Source organism: Balaenoptera borealis (assembly GCF_965194805.1).
Source record: "Balaenoptera borealis genome assembly, chromosome: 15".
Taxonomy (NCBI): Eukaryota; Metazoa; Chordata; class Mammalia; order Artiodactyla; family Balaenopteridae; genus Balaenoptera; species Balaenoptera borealis.
Window position 1 is genome coordinate 58,098,820 of NC_138871.1, and position 22,817 is coordinate 58,121,636.

Here is a 22,817-nt window from a genome sequence, read left to right on the forward strand (position 1 = left end):
GTTGGACCAGAGGAGGGCTGGGTCCTGGGGCTAAAGAGCTAGAGGAAGGATTCTACAATGGTGCTTGGTAGCACCAGTGTCCATATGGTAGAAGGAGTGCCGCAAAACAACTGCTGCCAGTCTCTATGTCCTTGAGGTGAGCTGTAGTTGCCTCCTTCCTCTCTTGGAGACTCTCCAAGATCAAGCAGGTAGGTCTGACACAAGCGTATATCAAATTATTGCCTTTGCCCTGGGTCCCAGAGCATGTGAGGTTTTGTGTGCACCCTTTAAGAGTGAAGTTTCAATTTCCCCCAGCCCTCTGAGACTCCCAAAATTAAGCCTCAATGACCTTCAAAGTCAAATGCTCTAGGGGGCTTATATTCTTGGTGCAGGACCCCTTGACTGGGGAGCCTGACATAGGGCTTATACCTCTCACTCCTTTGGGAGAACCTCTGCAATGTAATTATTCTCCAGTTTGTGAGTCACCCACCTGGAGGTATGGGACTTGACTGTATTGTGAATCTCCCCTTCCTGCCCATCTTATTGTGGTTCCTTCCTTATGCATTTAGTTGTAGAAGATCTTTCTACAGATTTGTAGATTCTACAGAATCTACAGGTAGATTCTGGTCTTTTTCCATTGATGGTTGTTCTGCAAATAGTTGTGATTTTGGTGTGTTGGTGACAGGAGGGGAGCTCAGGGACTTTTTACTACATCATCTTGTCCCTCCATCCCATGCATCTTCTGTGTTCTTATTTATTTTCTGTCTACTTGTAATAATTACTGGGAGAGGTGTCTTGTTTATAACTGTAATTGTGGATTTCTCTGTTTCTCATTTCAGTTCTATCATATTTTGCCTCAGGTATTTGAAGCTCCATTATTAGGTGTGTACACATGTAGGAGTCATGTCTTTTTAAAGACTTGATCCCTTTATTGTTTTGTAATGTCCCTCTTTATCCTTGATAACATACCTTCTTCTTAGGTCTATTTTGTCTCTTATTAATATTGCTTCTCCAGCTGTTTTTCCATTAATACTTACATAGTATATTATTGTGCATTATTTTACTTTTTACTTACCTGTTTTGTTTTGTTTGTGTTTTTTTAACATATAAAGCTGGTTTCTTGGAGAGAGCATATAGTTGGATCTTACTTTTACCTGAAATCTGATAACCTCTTTTAATTGGTCTGTTTAGTCAATTCAAATTTAATATAAATATTTATATGGTTGAATCAGCTCTGCCACCTTCTTGGCTGTTTTTCATTTGTTCCTTGTTCTTTCTCTTTCCTTAATTCTGGGTAAATTGAAAAATTTTATTATTCATATTTATCCTTTCTAATTTACTTTTGTATTGTCCTTTTTTACCTAATCTGAGCAATTATAGAAAATAGGTTGAAACACATAAATAGAGCTTCAGGGTCCTGTGAAACCATACAGACGATCTAACATGCATGTCATCAGACCCCTAAAAGAGGGAAAAAAGGGCAGAGATGAAAAATACTGGAATGAATAATGGCTGAAAAATCCCCAAATTTGATAAGAGATATGTCTATATATTCAAGAAGCTAAGTGAATGTAAAACAGGATAAACCCAAAGAAATATACATGCAAACACAACATAATTAACTTCTGATTAAAACAGACAATAAAAGTCATGAAAGCAGCCAGAAAAGAAGGACACTTTACATATAGGGGAAAAATCATTCAAGTTACAGAGGATTTATTATCAGAAACTGTGGAGGTCAGAAGGAACTGACACAGTGTTTTCAAGTGCTGAAATAAATGAATTGGCAACCCAGAATCCTATACACATCGAAAATACCCTCAGGCATAAAAGGGATATCAAGGCATTATTAGGTGGAGGAAAATTAAAAGAATTTGTTTCCAGAAGACAACCTAAAAAACAACTGAAAGAAGTTTTCTAAACAGAAAGGAAACGAAAAAAGAAGAAACCTTGGCACATGAGGAGTAGGTACAGTAGGTAATATTTGGATCATTGGGCAAAACTAGGTACATGATACTAGGGATCTCTCTGTATTATGTGTTACAACCACATGTGAATCTACAGTGAACTCAGAATGGTTAATTTGAAAAAAAAGTCACGAATTTGAAGATATTCTAACTCTTTTTCATTTTAAAGTGGTAGGGATTCCTCTTCTAGCTCACTACATCCTGGAGTTGAAGCTGGAAATCTAGAAAGAAATTTTTATTATTATCATAGGATTTGAAGTAGGAAATCCCTAAAGTAATGAAACAAGGCTCTACTGATTTTATACATTCATTACAGGTTAGACAAAGTCTTAGAAGCCACATTTACCAAAATTTTTAATATCTAAAATTTAATTGTCCATCCCTCTCCCTACCCTTATCCCCCACTGTGGTTTCAAAGCTACCCCCCTCTCTTTTCCCTCTCCATCACAGTGAAACTTTTTGAAATACAATGGTAGTGGTTGCCTCCACTTGCTCATCTCTGACTTCTTTCTATTCCAGTCTCATTTCTGACCTGACCACTACACTGAAACTTCTGCTAAACAGAGCACCAAACATTAGCATGCCACTGTTCTGGATAGCTCTCAGTCTTTCAATATTTTTTTTAACTAACCTCTCAGCAACACTGGACATTGTCATTCACTACCCCCTTGAAATACCTTTTTTCTTTTTCATTTTCTTGATATGATAATCTTCCAATTCTCTTATAACTTCTGACAGCTCTTTTTTTAGGCCCCAACAGCTAGTTCATCCTCTTGAAAACTCTTAAGTGTTGGTATAACTTAAGATTTTTTATTGATCCTTCTTCTTTCACTGGATTGGTGATCTCATCCACTCTTATAACTTCATTGTCATTTATATGGTGATTTTTTTTTAATTTTTTAATTTTATTTTGTTTATTTTTTTATACAGCAGGTTCTTATTAGTCATCAATTTTATACACATCAGTGTATATATGTCAATCCCAATCGCCCAATTCATCACACCACCACCACCACTACCCTCTGCTTTCCCACCTTGGTGTCCATACATTTGTTCTCTACATCTGTGTCTCAATTTCTGCCCTGCAAACCAGTTCATCTATACCATTTTTCTAGGTTCCACATATATGTGTTACTATACAATATTTGCTTTTCTCTTTCTGACTTAACTTCACTCTGTATGACAGTCTCTAGATCCAACTTCACTCTGTATGACAGTCTCTAGATCCATCCATGTCTCAACAAATGACCTAATTTCATACCTTTATATGGCTGAGTAGTATTCCTTTGTATATATGTACCACATCCTCTTTATCCATTCGTCTGTTGATAGGCATTTAGCTTGCTTCCATGACCTGGCTACTGTAAATAGTGCTGCAATGAAGATTGGGGTGCATGTGTCTTTTTGAATTATGGTTTGCTCTGGGTATATGCCCAGTAGTGGGATTGCTGGATCATATGGTAATTTTATATTTAGTTTTCTAAGGAACCTCCATACTGTTCTCCATAGTGGCTGTATCAATTTACATTCCCACCAACAGTGTAAGAGGGTTCCCTTTTCTCCACACCCTCTGGAGCATTTGTTGTTTGTAGATTTTCTAATGATGTCCATTCTAACTGATGTGAGGTGGTACCTCATTGTAGTTTTGATTTGCATTTCTCTGTTAATTAGTGATGTTGAGCAGCTTTTCATGTGCTTCTTGGCCATCTGTATGTCTTCTCTAGAGAAATGTCTATTTAGGTCTTCTGCCCATTTTTGGATTGGGTTTTTTTTTTTTTAATATTGAGCTGCATGAGCTGTTTATATATTTTGGAGATTAATCCTGTGTCCATTGATTGGTTTGCAAATATTTTCTCCCATTCTGAGGGTTGTCTTTTCGTCTTGTTTATGGTTTCCTTTGCTGTGCAAAAGCTTTTAAGTTTCAATACGTCCCATTTGTTTGTTTTTGTTTTTATTTCCATTACTCTAGGAGGTGGATCAAAAAAGATCTTGCTGTGATTTATGTCAAAGAGTGTTCTTCCTATGTTTTCCTCTAAGAGTTTTATAGTGTCTGGTCTTACATTTAGGTCTCTAATCCATTTTGAGTTTATTTTTGTGTATGGTGTTAGGGAGTGTTCTCATTTCATTCTTTTACATGTAGTTGTCCAGTTTACTGCACACCACTTATTGAAGAGACTGTCTTTTCTCCGTTGTATATCCTTGCCTCCTTTGTCATAGATTAGTTGAGTATAGGTGCGTGGGTTTATCTCTGGGCTTTCCATCTTGTTCCATTGATCTATGTTTCTGTTTCTGTGCCATTACCATACTGCCTTGATTACTGTAGCTTTGTAGTATAGTCTGAAGTCTGGGCGCCTGATTCCTCCAGCTCTGTTTTTCTTTCTCAAGATTGCTTTGGCTTTTCGGGGTCTCTTGTGTTTCCATACAAATTGTGAAATTTTTTGTTCTAGTTCTGTGAAAAATGCCAGTGGTAGTTTGACAGGGATTGCATTGCATCTGTAGATTGCTTTGGGTAGTATAGTCATTTTCACAATGTTGATTCTTCCAATCCAAGAACATGGTATATCTCTCCAAGTATTTGTATCATCTTTCATTTCTTTCATCAGTATCTTATAATTTTCTGCATACAGGTCTTTTGTCTCCTTAGGTAGGTTTATTCCTAGGTATTTTATTCTTTTTGTTGCAGTGGTAAATGGGAGTGTTTCCTTAATTTCTCTTTCAGATTTTTCATTATTAGTGTATAGGAATGCAAGAAATTTCTGTGCATTAATTTTGTATCCTGCAACATTACCAAATTCATTGATTAGCTCTAGTAGTTTTCTGGTGGCATCTTTAGGATTCTCTATGTATAGCACCATGTCATCCGCAGTGAAAGTTTTACTTCTTCTTTTCCAATTTGTATTCCTTTTATTTCTTTTTCTTTTCTGATTGCCGTGGCTAGGACTTCCAAAACTATGTTGAATAATAGTGGTGAGAGTGGACATCCTTCTCTTGTTCCTGATCTTAGAGGAAATGCTTTCAATTTTTCACCATTGAGAATGATGTTTGCTGTGCGTTTGTTGTATATTGCCTTTATTATGTTGAGGTAGATTCCCTCTATACCCACTTTCCAGAGAGTTTTTATCATAAATGGGTGTTGAATTTTGTCAAAAGCTTTTTCTGCATCTATTGAGATGATTCTATGGTTTTTATTATTCAATTTGTTAATATGGTGTATCACATTGATTGATTTGCGTGTATTGAAGAATTGTTGCATCACTGGGATAAATCCCACTTGATCATGGTGTATGATCCTTTTAATGTCTCATTGGATTCTACTTGCTAGTATTTTGTTGAGGATTTTTTCATCTATATTCATCAGTGTTATTGGTCTGTAATTTTCTTTTTTTGTAGTATCTTTGTCTGGTTTTGGTATCAGGGTGATGGTGGCCTCATAGAATGGGTTTGGGAGTGTTCCTTCCTCCACAATTTTTTGGAAGAGTTTGAGAAGGATGGCTGTTAACTCATCTCTAAATGTTTGATAGAATTCACCTGTGAAGCCATCTGGTCCTGGACTTTTGTTTGTTGGAAGATTTTTGATCACAGTTTCAATTTCATTACTTGTGATTGGTCTGTTCATATTTTCTATTCCTGGTTCACTCTTGGAAGGTTATACCTTTATAAGAATTTGTTCATTTCTTCTAGGTTGTCCATTTTATTGGCATATAGTTGCTTATAGTGGTCTCTTAGGATGCTTTGTATTTCTGTGGTGTCTGTTGTAACTTCTCCTTTTTCATTTCTAAATTTATTGATTTGAGTCCTCTCCCTCTTTTTCTTGATGCGTCTGGCTAATGGTTTATCAATTTTGTTTATCTTCTCAAAGAACCAGCTTTTAGTTTTATTGATCTTTGCTACTGTTTTCTTTGTTTCTATTTCATTTATTTCTGCTCTGATCTTTATGACTTCTTTCCTTCAGCTAACTTTGGGTTTTGTTTGTTCTTCTTTCTCTAATTCCTATAGGTGTAAGGTTAGATTGTTTGAGATTTTTCTTGTTTCTTGAGCTAGGCTTGCATAGCTATAAGCTTCCCTCTTAGAACTGCTTTTGCTGCATCCCATTGGTTTTGGATCATCGTGTTTTCATTGTCACATGTCTCTAGGTAATTTTTGATTTCCTCTTTGATTTCTTCAGTGATCTCTTGGTTATTTAGTAACGTATTGTTTAACCTCCATGTGTTTCTGTTTTTTACTTTTTTTTCCCTGTAATTCATTTCTAATCTCATAGCATTATGATCACAAAAGATGCTTGATATGATTTCAATTTTCTTAAAGTTACTGAGGCTTGATTTGTGACCCAAGATGTGATCTATCCTGGAGAATTTTCCATGCCCATTTGAGAAGAAAGTGTAATCTGCTGTTTTTGGATGCAATGTCCTATAAATATCAATTAAATCTATCTGGTTTATTGTGTTATTTAAAGCTTCTGTTTCCTTATCTATTTTCATTTTGGATGATCTGTCCATTGGTGTCAGTGAGGTGTTAAAGTCCCCCACTATTATTGTGTTACTGTCGATTTCCTATTTTAGAGCTGTTAGCAGTTGCCTTATGTATCATGGTGCTCCTATGTTGGGTGCATATATAATTGTTATATCTTCTTGGATTGATCCCTTGATCATTATGTAGTGTCCTTCCTTGTCTCTTGTACCATCTTTATTTTAAAGTCTGTTTTATCTGATATGAGTATTGCTACTCCAGCTTTCTTTTGATTTCCATTTGCATGGAATATCTTTTTCCATCCCCTCACTTTCAGTCTGTATGTGTCCCTAGGTCTGAAGTGGGCCTCTTGTAGACAGCATATATATGGGTCTTGCTTTTGTATCCATTCTGCAAGCCTGTGTCTTTTGGTTGGAGCATTTAATCCATTCATGTTTAAGGTAATTATCGATATGTGTGTTCCTATGATCATTTTCTTAATTGTTTTGATTTTGTTTTTGTAGGTCCTTTTCTTCTCTTGTGTTTCCCACTTAGAGAAGTTCCTTTAGCATTTGTTGTAGAGCTGGTTTGGTGGTGCTGAATTCTCTTAGCTTTTGCTTGTCTGTAAAGCTTTTGGTTTCTCCATCGAATCTGAATGAGATCCTTGCCAGGTAGAGTAATCTTGGTTGTAGGTTCTTCCCTTCATCACTTTAAGTATATCATGCCACTCCCTTCTGTCTTGTAGATTTTCTGCTGAGAAATCAGCTGTTAACCTTATGGGAGTTCCCTTGTATGTTATTTGTCGTTTTTCCTTCGCTGCTTTCAATAATTTTTCTTTGTCTTTAATTTTTGCCAATTTGAATACTATGTGTCTCGGCGTGTTTCTCCTTGGGTTTATCCTGTTTGGGACTCTCTGCACTTCCTGGACTTGGGTGGCTATTTCCTTTCCCATGTTAGGGAAGTTTTCGACTATAATCTCTTCAAATATTTTCTCTGGTCCTTTCTCTCTCTCTTCTCCTTCTGGGACCCCTATAATGCGAATGTTGTTGCGTTTAATGTTGTCCCAGAGGTCTCTTAGGCTGTCTTCATTTGTTTTTCTTTATTGTGTTCTGCAGCAGTGAATTCCACCATTCTGTCTTCCAGGTCACTTATCCATTCTTCTGCCTCAGTTATTCTGCTATTGATTCCTTCTAGTGTAGTTTTCATTTCAGTTATTGTATTGTTCATATCTATTTGTTTGTTCTTTAATTCTTCTAGGCCTTTGTTAAATATTTCTTGCATGTTCTCGATCTTTGCCTCCATTCTTTTTCTGAGGTCCTGGATCATCTTCACTGTCATTATTCTGAATTCTTTTTGTGGAAGGTTGCCTATCTCCACTTCATTTAGTTGTTTTTCTGGGGTTTAATCTTGTTCCTTCATCTGGTACATAGCCCTCTGCCTTTTCATCTTGTCTATCTTTCTGTGAATGTGGTTTTGTTCCATAGGCTGCAGGATTGTAATTCTTCTTGCTTCTGCTGTCTACCCTCTGGTGGATGTGGCTATCTGAGAGGCTTGTGCAGGTTTCCTGTTGGGAGGGACTGGTGGTGGGTAGAGTAGACTGTTGCTCTTGTGGGCAGAGCTCAGTAAAACTTTAATCTGGTTGACTGCTGATGGGTGGGGCTGTGTTCCCTCCCTGTTGGTTGTTTGTCCCGAGGCAACCCAACACTGGAGCCTACCTGGGCTCTTTGGTGAGGCTAATGGTGGACCCTGGGAGGGTTCACGCCAAGGAGTACTTCCCGGAACTTTTGCTGCCAGTGTCCTTGTCCCCACAGTGAGCCACAGCCACCCCCGCCTCTGCAGGAGACCCTCCAACACTAGCAGGTAGGTCTGGTTCAGTCTCCCCTGGGGTCACTGCTCCTTCCCCTGGGTCCCGATGCATACACTACCTTGTATGTGCCCTCCAAGAGTGGAGTCTCTGTTTTCCCCAGTCCTGTCGAAGTTCTGCAATCAAATCCCACTAGCCTTCAAAGTCTGATTCTCTAGGAATTCCTCCTCCTGTTGCCAGACCCCCAGGTTGGGAAGCCTGACGTGGGGCTCAGAACCTTCACCCCAGTGGGTGGACTTCTGTGGTATAAGTGTTCTCCAGTCTGTGAGTCACCCACCCAGCAGTTATGGGATTTGATTTTACTGTGATTGCACCCCTTGTACCATCTCATTGTGGCTTCTCCTTTGTCTTTAGATGTGGGGTATCTTTTTTGGTGAGTTCCAGTGTCCTCCTGTCAATGATTGTCCAGCAGCTAGTTGTGATTCTGGTGTTCTCGCAAGAGGGAGTGAGAGCACGTACTTCTACTCTGCCATCTTGGTTCAGGGCTCTCGGTGATGATTTTTAAAGTATAAATTTCTTATCTGAACTTCGGACCGTATAATCAAATAATATATTTATTTGGATATTCCAAGATATTACAAAATTAATATGTCTAAAAACAAAGTTACCATCTTTCCCCTACATATAGTCCTTCTGTCTTTCCCAAATAAGTGGACAGTACTACCATCCATGCAGTTTTTGAGAAGTTTGGTGGCATTATTTCCTCCTTTGTCTCACTCTCTCAGCATTCATCTTTTCATTGTGTTCTACTGTTTTTATCTCCCACCCCTACTGCCATTCCACTAATGTAGGCCATAATCATCTCATCTTTCTGCAACAGCTGGGTTTCCCTGTCTCCAGTCTTGTCTCCTTCAGTTATCTCTGGTGGGAAATTCATATAAAGATATACTTCACTATGTGGTGGGGAACATAATTTTTTTTAAAAATTAATTCACTCATTCATTCAATTATCAAATATGTTTTAAGTACCTCTTGTAGATGTACTTAAACTGTGCCAAGCACTGGGGTTGTAGTGCAGTCAGAGTTTCTACCCTCATCTACTTCATGGATGCAAGTGTCATCTCACCAAAGAGTTCTTCCCTGGCCACCCTGTCTAGAATAGAATTCCACTTCTGTGCACTTCTTTCTCCACTTTCTCGACGTATCATGCATTGATTTTTTTTTTTCCCATTTGTTTACTATCTTTCCCTTCTAAAATATAGACACCATGAGTGCTGGAAACTTAAGTCTATTTTGTCCATTTCTATATCCCAAGGCCCAAACAGATCAGTACCTAGCACACAATAGACTCTTCATAAATATGTTTGAATAAAGTAATAAATCCTGGTTTGGGGGAAATAAAGAAGAGTCAAATTTTTTTAAAAACCCTAATCGTTATAGAATTCAGGCAAGCATATGCCCCATAAGAGAATAACTAAAGAAGTGGCCTACTTTTAGAGGTGGCTGGAGAGAACCTCTTCTAAGCTGGCACTTGAACCGTGAAAAAGACCCAGCAACATGAATATCATGGAACAGAACATTCTAAGAAGGTGAAGCAACTTGTACAAAATTCCTCAAGTGGAAAATGGAAAGTGTTTTCCATGCTCAAGCAATAAAACAAGGTCACTGCTGCTAGAATGTGGAGCCTGATATGAGATGAGGCTGGTCATGGGAAGGAATTTGGGTTTTATTGTAGTCATTGAGAAAGCTAGTGACAATAATATTTTTTGAGTGTATATATCTAATGTGTAATTAAGTATTTGTTAAAGATCTGCCTTTCTTCCAAAAGCTTCATAAGGGCAAAGAGCACATTTCATTTATTCCGGGTGCTCATGTCTTAAGTAATACCTGGTATATGGGTAGTGTTTATTAAATAGATTGATTGTGTGAAGGCCTGGAATCAACCTCATTAACCAAAATTTTTCATTGCCGATCTTAATAAACACTTCAGTAGGATTTGAATATATAATCTCAACAAATGTTAGGTTGACTCCATAAGTATCATTCTCTAAGATCTTATCAAAGGGTCTTTACATAATTGAAGACCTGTTATCTAGAAGTAATAAGCTTTTCCTTTTTGTTTGCTTGCTTCCCCCTCCTGCCCAACAAAAAATCAGGATTAATAGGTAGAAATTTGCTCTTGGTGATTTACGAGTTCCCCGAGTTTCCTTTCATTGGGATTGTTCAAGCCAAATCAACTAACAATTTAACAGCTATTCAAAAGAAAGGAATCTTATAATGGAAGGGTTTGCACTAATAGAGAGCACCAACATTCTCTACAAATATAAGATCTAAGTCTTTCATGGCTATTATCATAAATGCCTTTCTAATAACTCAATGAATAAATTGTAGTAGGTCACTTAGATAAAAATAAATTTTATCTTGCTTCAGTAGCTCCTGACTTAGTGTTTGACCTTGAAAACATACATTTTTGGCCTCTGGTTGCACTTCTGTTGTATTTGCAGGCAATGGAAATACCAGTAAACATTTCTTTTTTTAAAATAAATTTATTTATTTATTTTTGGCTGCTTTGGTTCTTCATTGCTGTGCGAGGCTTCCTCTATTTGCAGTGAGCAGGGGCTACTTTCGTTGCAGTGCGCGGGCTTCTCATTGTGGTGGCTTCTCTTGTTGCAGAGCACAGGCCCTAGGGCACACAGGCTTCGGTAGTTGTGGCACGCGGGCTCAGTAGTTGTGGCTCACAGGCTCTAGAGTGCAGGCTCAGTAGTTGTGGTGCACGGGCTTAGCTGCTCCGCGGCATGTGGGATCTTCCTGGACCAGGACTCGAACCCGTATCCCCTGCATTGGCAGGTGGATTCTTAACCACTGTGCCACCAGGGAAGCTCCTGACAGTTCTTTCTTAAACAGAGCTATAAATCAAAATTCACGTGGTGATGAGCTTCTCATTTTCTGAAGTTTTTTAGAAAGTCTGCAAAAATTATAATAGAAATAAGTGTTAAGTAGCCAGATTATACTCATATTCTGTGTGCAAACCCCAAGATTTACCAGAATCACAATGTTTGGCATTAGCAGGACTGTTTTTATTTTCTCAGTCATATATATGATTGTCGAATAATTTTTTGTCCTCCTCCGTGATAGGGGAGCTTAAAGTAATTCTGTACTGATGACTTCATTGTTAGCTTTTTAAAATCTTCTTTACTGCTGCTCTTCTTTTTTCTTATTCTATGTAAATGTTAATTTTCTAACTACATGTGAAAATAAACATGACATTAATCACAGACTAATGAACAATTGAACTATAAAAAAAAACCTTACTGAATAAAAATATACTCAGTAGCTTGAACATACCCAAATTTCCGTATAAAGTAGGCTTATTTAAGTATCACCGCAAAGATGTGCTCTACAAGCTAAAAATGTCCTTAAGGTTGCTGTAGTTTACTTTATTTCCTTGATTTGAGACACATTAATGCCTATGTGAAATATGCCAAAGCTCAATAGAAATGAATCTGAAGAGTATTTAAATACAACAATTAATTTATGTTGTTATTTATTGGCCAATTATAATAGAAATTATAGTGTTTAGCAGAGGACAGTCAGGTTTCCAAGAGCTATAATTTTGCCTGCAGTGGATAGGAGACAGATAAAATCAATGTCCACAGCAATAGCATCCACTGTGTTTCCCCCACCTTCTTCTAAATATATCTGATTTTATAAATAAGAAGTGTGCTAAACTACACTTTCTCAATTTTTTCATTGGTGTTCAGTGATTTGAGTAATTTTTAATCTTCCTCCTCACTGCTTTTTTTCCTTTCTCCTTATCTGAGACTATTATATAATAAGCTGAGTTTCTTGAAAGGTTTAGATTTTGTTTCAATCATTTTCATAATGAATTTACAATATACATTGCACTTTTTACTTTGAGGAGCTATATGGTGGCAATATATATTTACATGGGTTCTTAATCATCACAAGTCAAACTGCATAAACTTTAAATGCAATACTGCGTTATACTGAGAAAAAGTGATATAACAATGACCTCTTTTTTTATTGAAGTATAGCTGTTGATTTATAATTTTACATTAGTTTCGGCCGTACAGCCTAGTGATTTGGCATTTTTACAGATTATACTCCGTTAAAAGTTATTACAAGATAATGGCTATAATTCCTTGTGCTATACAAAATATCCTTGTTGCTTATCTATTTTATACACAGTAGTTTGAATCTCTTAGTCTCATACCCCTAACTTGCCCCGCCTTCTCTCTCCAATATGGTAACCACTAATTTGTTTTCTTTACGTATGAGTCTGTTTCTGTTTTGCTATATACATTCATTGGTATTATTTTTTTAGACTCTACATATAAGTGATATCATACAGTACTTATCTTTCTCTATCTGACTTATTTCACTAAGCATAGTATTCTCTAGGTCCATCAACCTTGCTGAAAATGGCAGAATTTCATTCTTTTGATGGCTGAGTAATATTCCATTGTGTATAATATATATATCCATTCCAACGGAATATATATATTACATTGTGATATATATATCACGTCTTCTTTATCCATTCATCTGTTGATCGACACTTTGATTGCTTCCATATCTTGGCTATTGTAAATAGTGCTGCTATGAACATAGGAGTGCATGTATCTTTTCAGAATAGTGTTTTCATTTCTTTCCAGATGTATACTGAGTAGTAGAATTGCTGGATCATATGGTAGTTCTGTTTTTAGTTTTTTGAGGAACCTCCATACTGTTTCTCATAGTGGCTGGACCAATTTATATTCCCACCAACAGTGTACCAGTGTTCCGTTTTCTCCATATCCTTGCCAACATTTGTTATTTGTAGACTTTTTGATGAGAGCCATTCTGACAGGTGTGAGGTGATATCTCATTACTGTTTTGATTTGCATTTCTCTAATAATTAGGGATGTTGAGCATCTTTTCATGTGCCTGTTGACCATCTGTATGTCTTCTTTGGAAAAATGTCTGTTCAGGTTGTCTGCCCATTTTTTGATTGGGTTTTTTTTTTATATTGAGTTATATGCGCTGTTTATATATTTTGATTCTAATTCCTTGTTGGTCATATTATTTGCAAATATTTTATCCCATTCCATAGGTTGTCTTTTCATTTTGTCAATGGTTTCCTTTCTTTGTAAAAGCTTTTAAGCTTAATTGGGTCCCATTTGTTTATTTTTGCTTTTATTTCTTTTGCCTTAGGAGATAGTTCCAAAAAATATTGCTTCAATTTATGTCCAACAGCGTTCTGCCTATGTTCTCTTCTAGGAGTTTTTTGGTTTCAGGTCTTACATTTACATCTGTAATCCATTTTGAGTTTAGTTTTATATATGGTGTGAGGAAGTGTTCGAATCTCATTCTTTTACATGTAGCTGTCCAGTTTTCCCAGCACCACTTATTGAAGAGGCTGTCCTTTCTCCATTGTATATTCTTGCCTCCTTTGTCATAGATTAGTTAGTCATAGGTGCATGGAACAATAACCTCTTGATTGTGTCTCAATCTGTAGGAATCCTAATCACTCTTTAATGTCCTCTGCGTATATTAACTCTTCTAAGAATTCTTCTGTGACTTTTCATAGCCAGGAATAACCTTTTCCTCTCCCTGTTCAATGTCCATAGTATTATGTTTAGATTTCTGTTATGGAGTTTACCACATTCTGTCTTTTAGTATAATTTTGAAACCAGCTAGCAAAAAGGGCTGGTTGTGTGTTTGGCAGTAATGATCATCGTAGTAAAATCTCTAAGATTCTGAAGATTTCAAAATAATTTGCTTAAAATATAAATGTCTTTATTTCATAGAGCTTTGGCACTTCCTAATTTATTTGTTAATATTTGGAGAAGTGAAATAAGGGGAAGTAGGACAGATTTAAAGGGGAAGTTTTCCTAGAGTGTATGGCATTTCTTCATGGGAGGGGCCGGGTGACAGAATGTGTATAAGTGCTTGGGGTAGGAAGATACCACCACCACCAGGGGGCCTCCTCAGAGCGATAGACCCCTAAATGGAAGTGAAAAGTGGGTAAAGACAGTGATATGGAGGACATTCTAATCACACTTTACAATTCAGCTCTGACTGGCCCTAAAAAAGAGGAGGCTTACCTGCTTTCTGTGCCTATAGAAGACCAGACCAAATAATAGGAAACAGGCTTATCTTACTTTAAGGCATGGCTATGTTGTTTGGACATAAGAAAAACTCTTCTCTGTATGAGTACACATCAAAGTGGGACAATGGGAGAAGTTTTGATTTTTTTAAGCTCAGATGTTTTTAAGAAAGAAATCGTAAACTCTTCCCTGGATTATTTAGTGTCTTTACAATTCCTTAACCTAGAGAGTAGCACTAGACAGCTTTTAAATTTCTTTTTCAGGGGTCTCATTTTACAAGGAAGAATAAAGTCGTAACCTTAAGAGAAGGAATTTTTTTTTGGATGTATATGAAGGCTATGTTTTTAGGAAATCACTGTCAAGGGCTGGCATTAATCATTTAGGCACTATGTGGGTCACAGACTTAAAGTGATATTAACTTCAATACTCATTTGCCCATAGGATGAATGACAGAAAAATGATACTAATGATAAAACAACCCATACACCTAGGCACACACATACTACTGGTCTACCAATCATTCCCCATGTTAGGCTAGTCTAGTGGAAAGGGAGATAGATACATGTTGTGTTGACTGTGGTAACATTAGTACAATGACCTGATGTCAATCTGATCACATTGATGGCATTATGTGATCGCATCCATGAACTGAGGCCTCTGTCATCCTGCAGTTTTCTTTTTCTCCCTTCCTTCTATCTTCCTCTGATCTCTCCCTTCTTTTCTTTAAACAAATGTTGAATAAATATTAGTGTCATGATCTAAAATGTGCATTAGAAATATATTGGAAATCATGTACAGTCCTTTTCTTTGGGGAGCAAACTATCAAGGTTACAACAATCCATGGCAACTTTCTCTAAGTAGTCTAATCCAGAATTGGGCCCTTAGTAATTAAAGAGCTACAAGTTTTTGAGTGCTTTCTGTGCACCAAGGTCTTTACATATCAGTTATTTCTGAACAGTACTATGAAATATAACTTATCATCCTTGTGTTGAGAGGAGAAAATTTAAATTAGGGAGGTTAAGTAACATACCCAATATTTCATAGTTTAGAGTCTGTTAAACCTAGGCTTTAGACTCTGCTCAGCTTGCCCTCAAAGAATATGCCTTTAATATAATACTGCCTATTAGATGTTGTTTCGTTATCTCAGATTTTGTTTTCATAATAGTATTAAAGATCAAGCATAATTCACCATGTCCATATTTAATTGGGAGTTTGGGTGTATGTTTAGAGAGAGAGAAAAATGGAGATGGGAAAGGAATGGTTACTGCCGAGTTCTTTCATATTTATTTTCTCATTTGATCATGACCACAGTCCTGCTTCTACTAGGAACTTTGTCTTATTCACTTCTAGTAACCCCATTATTTAGAATGCAACGCATATTTGTTGAAAGGGTAAATTAAGGAGAAAGGTATCTATGAAGATAAGTATCATTATTTTCATTTTGCAGCTGAGAAAAATGAGGTTTAGAGAAGTTAAAAATTTGCCTAATCATGCTGCTAATAAGTGGCAGAACAGGAATTTTGACTCAGAGCTCTTAGAGTCTAACATTTTGCTGATTAATCATTATATAATAGCGCTTTTTCCCGAAGCACCATTGCTTTAGAGACTTCAGATTGACACTGATTTTACAACAAACGAAAAATAAAGTGACATTTTAAATGCTTTCCCCCATATCAGTCTAAGCAGTGCTACTCAAAGTGCCTGATGGAACTGATTGTTTCCCAGTTCTCACTGAGATAAGGAGTTTTGGCCAGATGGAAATTATCTGCATCACCAAGTACTCTGTTTTGTACAGCTGACATTTTTCCATAACTAGACTTTCTTTATTAAGGAATCATCGTGTTGATTCATCTTCTGGTACAAGCTCCTTATCTCATTGCTGTGGACCAGGGACAAGGGTTCAAAGGCAGGCACAGATCCTGGCTCATATTTTGAGCTGTGTTGAATCATAGGACCCATCCTCAACCCACTGAACCAGAATCTGGAGGTAATCTGCATGTGCATAAAATTTTGAAAGGTACTTCTACAGAGGACATTTTCAAGTGCACTTTTACATAAACATCAGGCAAAGGCTACCAAAAGATTTTTGGATCTTTTTTGACATCCCACATTTGGATATAATCTTTGAAGATGTCCAATAAATGATTACACATGAATGATGTTTTAAAATATAAAAGAATTTCATATACACAAATTCTTTTGCTTCTCAAAATGATCCTGTGTTATCAGGTCTATCATACATATGAGGTAATTTAGGCTGAGGAGATTAAGAACTTGCCCTGAACCATACGCTAGAAATTGTGCAGTCAGAACTTATTCTCAGCTTTCCAGGGCCCATCTTTCCAATTAATTCCTTTGTGACTTTCTTCTCTTCTCTTCCATTATGAATAAGAGAGATTCACCATAGTAGACCTCCAGTATGAGTATGTTTAGGAGGAAATAATAGATTTCACTTCACATGTCCTGTGAAATATTTATACAATTTTTATTGCCATACTTTGAATTATACACAATTGTATATTACTCAATTTGTGAGGCAATCAGTAGAAATGCTATAATTCTCCAAACTTCAAAGTCTAACCTTCACTCAGGGGACAGAAAAAAATATGAGCTCAATTATGTTGCAAATGAACATCTTGCAACATATAAACAGCCCAAAGCACATTACATCAGAATGCTCTAATAGAAAATAATTAAAACAAGGAATAAACTGTCACAAGTATCAAAATGTACCCAAGAGCCAATTAAAAGGATGTAAATGAGATGCCCCTGAGAGAAATGTGCTGACTTGGGCATTTGCAGGTCATTTTCCTGGATGGTGAAGTCTATAAAGAAGGTAAAATTTGAATGAGAAATTGGTTTAGGATTCACAGTATTGAAGGCCATTTGCTGACATCTGTTCCCATGTCTCAGTTTTTTAAAAATATTTTATGTCATCTGTTTCTCATTCTGTGTATGAAATGAAAACAAACACCAGTATGTCAAAGGATGTCACTTATTATCTAGTAATGCAGTTCTGCATATGAAAGGCAGTTGTGAGGACATTAAATGGGCACTTTCTCATTCTTGTCATTCATCACAAATGTTCACAGTGAAATCAGAGAGCATGTGGGAAAGAATAAAAAGCCCAAACTGTCATAGATGTTCCCCAAATAAGAAAATCCTAACATTATGCTGTGGCAATTATACATATTTTTGAGAGCACCATTGACAGACTGAATCTTACAGATGCATCTGAGTACACATTTGATTGAGTTAGAGCTGCCATTCCCCACTAACTAGAAACACTGTGGAATTAGGACACAACCGCCACAGAAATGCAATGAACACCAGTGACATCACCCAGTGAATGAATTATCAGAATTACTCTATGCAAACTGATAGTCATGCATTGTGGTTACTCTTTGTCACAGGTGATCCAAAGCATAAAGCCAGGCTCAGATAGGTTTTTGTGTGGTTGGTGGCAGTGTTGGATGGGTTAGATTGCGTTCCCTGAGTATTACTCCTGTTGTCACTGAAGTCCTGGGAGAAGTTGCAGTGTTGAAAAATAGAGTGGTATGCAAAAACTTGCATCTTCCATGTTTGGTATACTGATAATGACGGCAGGAAGTAAGTGTTTCAGATGAGAGACATCTTATATGTATGTGGTGATGATTGGCAGCCCTAATAGCCAAAATAATAGAAAATACTATTGATATTTATTTTGTTCCATGAAATGTGTAAGAAGATTTACTTAAATTATTATTAATATCACATACAAAGCCTTTAAAGTAGGTATTATTTTAGAGATAAGGATGAAATACTGTTTGTAGTATCCACCTATAAATAGAAGAACTAAGATTTGAGCTGCTGGGAGAGTAGTTGATCTCAAGGTCCAGGTAACTTCTTAATTACTTTATTTTTCTCTCTCTTCTACATGAAGACATGCTACTGGCAAAGTAATGAACATATATGAGTCACTTTTCTAGATTTCTTTGTTCAATGGTCTTTGACTTTCCCAAGTGGATTTGGGACTTGCTAGCCAAAGTTAAGGTACAGATTGTAGGCATAGAAGGGAGCAAAGTAAATAAACTCATGCAGGGACTGAACTGAAAACCTTTGCATGGTTCTTGCTCAGCTCCTCCCTGTGCTTCCCGTTTAGCACTTTTCAAAGGCTGGCACCCTGGATGACTGCTCCTTTTTCTCCCATTCAGCCTTCTCACTGGAACTATTGTTGGACTCTCAAGTCAGTTAATCTGGTCAATTCTTTTCCCACCAACTATAAAAATAAAATAGTGACATCGATTTCCTTTGAGGGTAATTAGGAGAAGTGAATTTGAAATTAAGAACAAATTGTATTCCCTACAAGAACGACTTCTGAGCAAAAATAGAATAGAGCAATTTCCTTACATTTTATGAAGGAAGAACATCGATATGCTGTGAATAATTAACACTTGTTCTGCCTCGGAGTTTTGTTCGGTGGCTTACAGACATAGTATTCACATAACCGGAATCCCCAGGTAGAACTATATTTCTTAATCCTTTTTATCAGACAGGATGGATCCTGTAAAATTGATACAGGTAATCTATTTTTGTTCAGGTATGTCATCATCTGGTAAATATGCTGTAAAGACTTCTATCCAGTCTGTCTGCCATTCAATATGCAATTAGTTGCCTTATACACCAACCATATCTATATAATTTGATATTCTAAGAACAGTTTATATTTATTGTTACTATGTTTACGTTATTGTCATTAACTAGTTTTCTCTCTCAAATGTATATATTCAATATATATTAGAATATATAGATGATATAGATAGAGAGAGAATATATAGAATATATATGTATTACTTCTTATAAAAGAAAATACTGACTGAAAAAACTCAGCCTACTATAGAAGTATTTTACATACTGGCAGAGTGTGTGAAAGGAAAAAAAGGCCAATTTGATATCCATCAATTTCAGTAAAAATCTCCAATTTGATATCCATCAATTTCAGTAAAAATCTATCAGGTCCAAATACCAAATAGTAACAGTAATAAAAATTGAGCTAGTGTGGAAGTAATTCACAAGTAATTTTTCCTGATACAAACATGATTTCAAAGAACTATCTCATACTTATAATCCCAAATTACTCTGAGCTACTTTATTTTGGGCAACTAAGCCAATTAGAAACTTGCAATAGAAAATTCATATGTATATATTTTTAAAAAATTCTTTTTATTGAGGTAACATTGGCTTATATAACATTATGCTTCATGTGTACAACGTTATATTTCTACTTCTGTATGCACTACAGCGTGCTTAGTACCAAAAATCTAGTTTCCACCTGACACCATGTGCCCTTTACCCATTTTGCCTTTCCCCCCTCCCCTCTGCCCATTCCCCTCTTGCAAGCATTACTCTATTCTCAGTATCTAGTGTTTGTTTGGTTTGGTTGTGTATTTATTTTGTTTGTTTGTTTTTATATTTCACAAATGAGTGAAATCAGATGGTATTTGTCTTTCTTTGTTGGACTTATTTTACTTAGAATAATACCCTCAAGATCCATCCATGTAGTCGCAAATAGCATGGAATACTATTCAGTCATAAGAAAGATTCAGATGCATCTTGAAAAAGACTCCAAGATACAGGGTCTTACTATGAAGTGTAGTAGCCAAACTACAGTTTTTTTGAAAAACAAAAACTCCTATTTTAAATATCAATCATATTTTGTTTAGTCTTTTTATACTACGTAAAATGTTCATTTAGGATACAGAAAATATTCTGAATCTGTTAAGACTTTATAGCAGAATCACCGCATAGATTTCCTGAGTTTCATTGTAAATTATTAATTAAACAAAACTAAGGATGGGAACTAGAAGGTTCTATGCTAGTTACAACAGATAAATGGTTTCCTTCTTACCATAACTGTGACAAATAGAGATCATTGCACATAAAACATTTATCAAGATAGAATATATGCTGGACAGCAAAATAAATCTCAAGAAATTTCAAAGGGTCAGAATCATAAAGATTATATTCTCCAACCATTAGCAGAATTAAGTTAGACTAAATAAAAATGAGATGCCTAGAAAATCATCAAATATCTGGAAATTAGACAACATACTTCTAAATAATCCCTGGGTCAAAAAGAAATTACAAGGGGATTTAGAAAATATTTTAATCTGAATTATAATCAAAGTAAGACATACCAAATTTTGTGGATGCAGTTAAAACGGTGCTTAGAGGAAAATATATACCTTTAAATGCATATATTAGGAATGATTTTTATACTTCAGTGACATAAGTTTCTGCCTTAAGAAATAAAAAAGAAGAGCATATTAAAGCCAAGTAAGTAGATAAAAGAAATAACACAAATTAGAAGTCAATGATAGAGAAAATGGAAAAGAAAAAGAAAGTCAACAAAGTCAAAAAATTTTTTTAAAAAGATTATTAAAATTGACAAACTTCTAGCCAGATTGATCAAGAAAAGAGAAAAAACTGAATTGCCAACACCAGTAAAATGTCATTTGTATATTAATGTATATCATTAAATTGCATTCACTGATAAGGAGGCATAGATAACTGTCAGTGGGGAGTCTACTTGGTGCAACATTTCTCAAAGTTTGGCAGCACAGATCAAGTGCCTTAAAATTGTTCATACCCTTTGAATCAGAAATGCAACTTTTAGGATTGTATACTACGGAAAACATGAGATATGGGGTCGAAGATTAATGTGTGAAGTTGGTCATTACTTCATCATTTACATTGGGCAAAACGATACCTACCTAATATTACCATGATAACTTAATAGTTAAACTGTGGTGCATCTACGGGATGAAATATCATGTGGCCATTACAAACCATATTTTCAGTATTTATCAAATGACAGAATGTTCACTTTATATGGTTTAATTTAAACCTTGATTATAAAACTATGTATGTAGTATTATTCAGCTTTTTTATAGAGAAAAGTGGTATGTGTATCCCCTAGAAGTTATACTATTTTTTCTTTTGTTTTGTCATAGGTAAAATATAAATATAATTTAGAGAGGGTATGCATTTTCTGCACTGAAGGAATAGAAGTTCTCATACAGTGAGGGAAAGAGAAAGTGTGAATTTAGGAGATATACATACCCACTGTTAAGGTACAGAGGAGGACTTTGGATAATTAAAAGATGGAATGACAGGAGAGGGGCCTTACGAAGTAAAAGCTAGGTGGTGTCACAATATGGAAATTAAGTGAACAAAGAAAGTTGTGACTATTTGACCAACTCAATTTTATTCTCAAATCAATTCTTTTACCTTCCGTATTATTTCCTAGGGCTGGCATAACAAATTATCACAAACTGGTAGCTTAAAACAACCGACATTTAGTCTCTCACAGTTCAGAAGGTCCAAAGTCCAAAATGAAGGTGTGGGTAAGGTTGGTTCCTTCTAGAGGCACTGAAGGAGAATCTGTTCCATGCCTTTCTCCTAGCTTTTTGTGACTGCCAGCAATTTTTGGTGTTCTGTAGCTTGTAGCTGCACCCCTCTAATCTCTGCCTCCATAGTCACCTGGTCTTCTTCCCTTTGTGTCTTTCTGTGTGTCCTCTCCTCTTCTTTTAAGGACATCAGTTATTAGGTTTAGGACTCATCCTAATCCACCATGACCTCATCTTAATTTAACTAATTACATTTGCAAAAATCCTATTTCCAAATAAAATCACATTCCAAAGCACCGATGGACATGAATTTTAGGGGGGACACTGTTCAACTTTTCCTTTTTATTTTGTTCATCTTGGAATGGGTAGAGGAAGTCAAGATGAAGGTTGAACCATCTACCATGAGCAACTCAAAGGTGCTCTGTGAATAAACCTTAGAACTGGAATGAGACAGGCACAGCTTCCTCAGCAAATGAAGGGAGGAGGTATGTGGAAATGTCATGCAATAGCGGGTTGGGTACAAACTCAGTAAGAGTTGTGCTTGAACTATCTGTTTATATTGTGCATGAAAGTTATTGTGACTAAAATTTTTCTTTTAGAACACAAGATTTGCCTTATAATTTTTGGTTAGTAGTGGTTTATGTTGTAGCTGGGAGAGACATGGTTTAAATCTGAGAAAGTATTCTTCGGTATCGGGCATAGTTCCTAGTTCTTGATTTCTACCTAAGCAACGCTGTCTTAAACGCAGAGTTTAGGAATGAACAGAACATATAACCTAGTGTAAGCACATATCGGGAAACAATACCTTTACATCTATGTGTGGCATTTGGAAAAACCAATTTTATAATTGTGCATGTGAGGCATTCACCAACTTTCCACCCTCTTGTTTTGGTAGCTAATGTATTCTTTTGCATTTAGCTAATTATACAGTGCTACAGAGCCTGCATAGCTCACAGTCTACTTAGCAATTATTTGCTGAAACTGTTTTTAATTCTCTTTGATGACATTTTCAAACATAATTTATTTTTTCCTTAACATTGCCCTATAATCCCTTATTAGGAATGCTAATCTGAAAACTTAATAACTAGACAGCTCTCTGTTATTATAATGGCAGCTACTTTAG

General features: G+C 36.1%; 1 long non-coding RNA gene across 15 annotated transcripts in view; it reads left to right on the forward strand.

Annotated features, from left to right (window-relative positions):
* Window positions 1-22,817, forward strand: part of LOC309612491 — a 637,465-nt gene that overhangs the window by 557,202 nt on the left and 57,446 nt on the right. The window lies entirely within an intron of this gene.